Genomic DNA, 2,530 nt, shown 5'->3' on the forward strand with positions numbered 1-2,530 from the left:
TTTATTTAAGGGTATGTCTCTTACAGAAACATGGTCACGAATTTGTAGAGGGTCATGAGAAATTAATATTAGCTTCACAAACAATACAGCCTTTGCTGTGGTTTGGGTTCTATTTTGTTTTTCATGACTAAGAGCTGTAACTGTGTGTGACCTCTTCCAGATGCATCCCTTGCAAGATCTTGCCTGATGGTTATCACAGCTTTCCTCATTCCTTCATTAGTTATCTAGCAACAAAGTCCTTTTAGGTTTATCCTTATAATTCTATCTCTTCTTAGAACTTGAAAATATTGTGCTTAAAACCAGACATTTTGAGAACTATGTGGAAATAGTGTTTTGTGACTTGAGCTTTTCTGAAATGGCTATGCTAAGATACTAAGATGTAATTAGAATCACACCGATTGAAAAATGGTGACTTTCTCCTTGAGGAAATCCTGATGAACTTGAATATTCTGTAATTTAGGAAACTGGAAAATGAGAAGGTGGAAGGAGAACTAGCGGGTCATAAGCTTATGACAGTTCTACAACTGTAGCCCTTATGAATTGCCATTTTAACACTTGGTCTGGCTTCCATAATTATATACAGACTTAACCTCACTAGCTACCATTCTTTTCCAAACAACAGCTGACCCCAAAAGAGCAATGATTCTCTGACCTTTAGCCCTCACCTTACAAATCAACATCACATTATTGGCCACTACCATTCTTGAGTTTCACAATCATGTAAATACCTTACCACAAAACACCTACCTGCCCATGAACACCTAACATTTCCACTGTTGACTGACCTAGCCTCTTCCTCTCTCCAGCCCTGGCGTATCATTAGTGGTGTGAAGGGAAAAGAGCATGTGGAATGAAAAGAATGAGTCAATCCAGGAGAGGCTGCAGGTCTAAGGAGTTAGATCACAAGTAATTCTTTCCCATTTTCATTCAGTGGCATGTTTGCCAAAGTGTGGTGGAGTGAGGGTTACTCATTCCGTGGCATATTTGCCAAAGCGTGGTGGAGTGCCCTTTGGGACTACTAAGATTCTCATGGTCATGGTGTAAAGCATAGAGATTGCAGGACAGGGCCAGAACTTTCAATATACTGTTCAGTGTGTATCCACTTTCCTCCAGATACTTCCTTCCTTGACCATTTTCCTTTGTGCCCAGCTCCCATACTATAACTCAACCTACCTCAACCTCTTCCCCACGTAGTCACCTGGAGTAACATCCTAGGAAGAGGTGAAGATGGAGGAAGAAGTAGAGACAGAGGTCATGAATTGGTAGGAAAGTAATAAAGGATGGACCACAGGGTGGGTAATTATTAGCAAGAAGGTGGACGTGCCAGAAGGAGTGAGAAGCAGGGAGTAGAGGCAGGAAAATAAGGCACCCCCGATTCTAGATATAAAGGGAAAAGATATTTAATGAGAAATATGATAGGGTCCATGAAATTTAGTTGGTATAAATAAGTATTATGGTCAGAATTTAGAGTCAAATCTGACATTGGTTTTTGCTCACTCTCAAATTGCTGTTCAAGTCTTTTGTTTCTCTTTATTGAGTATACATTATCATCATCATGATTAAAATATCTGAGTATCTACTAAGTACATTAGAAATTCAGACCGTGTTGGAAGAGGTCATCAAGAGGATGTGACTACACTTTGACCTGTGAGCTGGACTCAGGCAATCAAAGGCTCCTCCCCTCCTCCGCTGTCCTTAGGATGTACATTCTGCCCACCATTCCCATAGCTGGAGCCGTTTCAAGGACATAGCCTTGAGAGAGTAAGGTGTTGTTGAGGCCATGTGGAGTGAATAAATGACTGAGCCGAGTTAAGGGTTCTACATAAAGTTTTAAGATTCTGGTGGGTGGGTGCGGAGATCTATTTGTCTTCCAGCTGCCCCAGATGAGCCTCATATAAGTTCCTTTTCTTATTAAAACTCCCACCTGCCAATCTGGAGTGATCTTCCTCTTTCTTCAGTCTCTCCTTGCCCTGAGTGTATGGTGTTCAGATTTCACCTGGGGAACTCCCAAGGTTTCAAACCAACAGACCATTGCTCAAATTCCTGGTGAATTTTGTCCTACACTGGGGAAGCAGATGGCTGGGGATAGGATGGGGTGAAGTCAACATTATGCTTTGTGGAGTCTGCTTAGTTTCCTGATACATCTTCATTTTGTAGTAGAGGTACTCAATAAATGGTTGATGAAGGGATGAATGAGTGAATGACTATGAGAGTAAGCACTCGTGTACACTCCTGGAAACCTGTTCTAATCCGTTCTGTGAGGACAACATAGACATATGGTCTCCCCCAAGACAAATTCAAAGAAGCTTCTAAGTATTTTATTTGATAAAATAAATTCATTCTTTCCTCACTCTTTTGCATAGCATTGGTGCAATCATTACGGTAGCCCGAGAGAAGACACTCTTCTAGGCATGTGTAGTGGATGCTGTGGTGAGCCACACAGATCACCCTCAACTTTTTTAGGTCAGAATCACTGTTCTCCCATGTCTTAGTCTGTTCAGGCTGCTGTAGCAAAATATCACGACTGAGT

The sequence above is a fragment of the Equus asinus genome, chromosome 22, assembly GCF_041296235.1.
Source record: "Equus asinus isolate D_3611 breed Donkey chromosome 22, EquAss-T2T_v2, whole genome shotgun sequence".
NCBI classification, from domain to species: domain Eukaryota; kingdom Metazoa; phylum Chordata; class Mammalia; order Perissodactyla; family Equidae; genus Equus; species Equus asinus.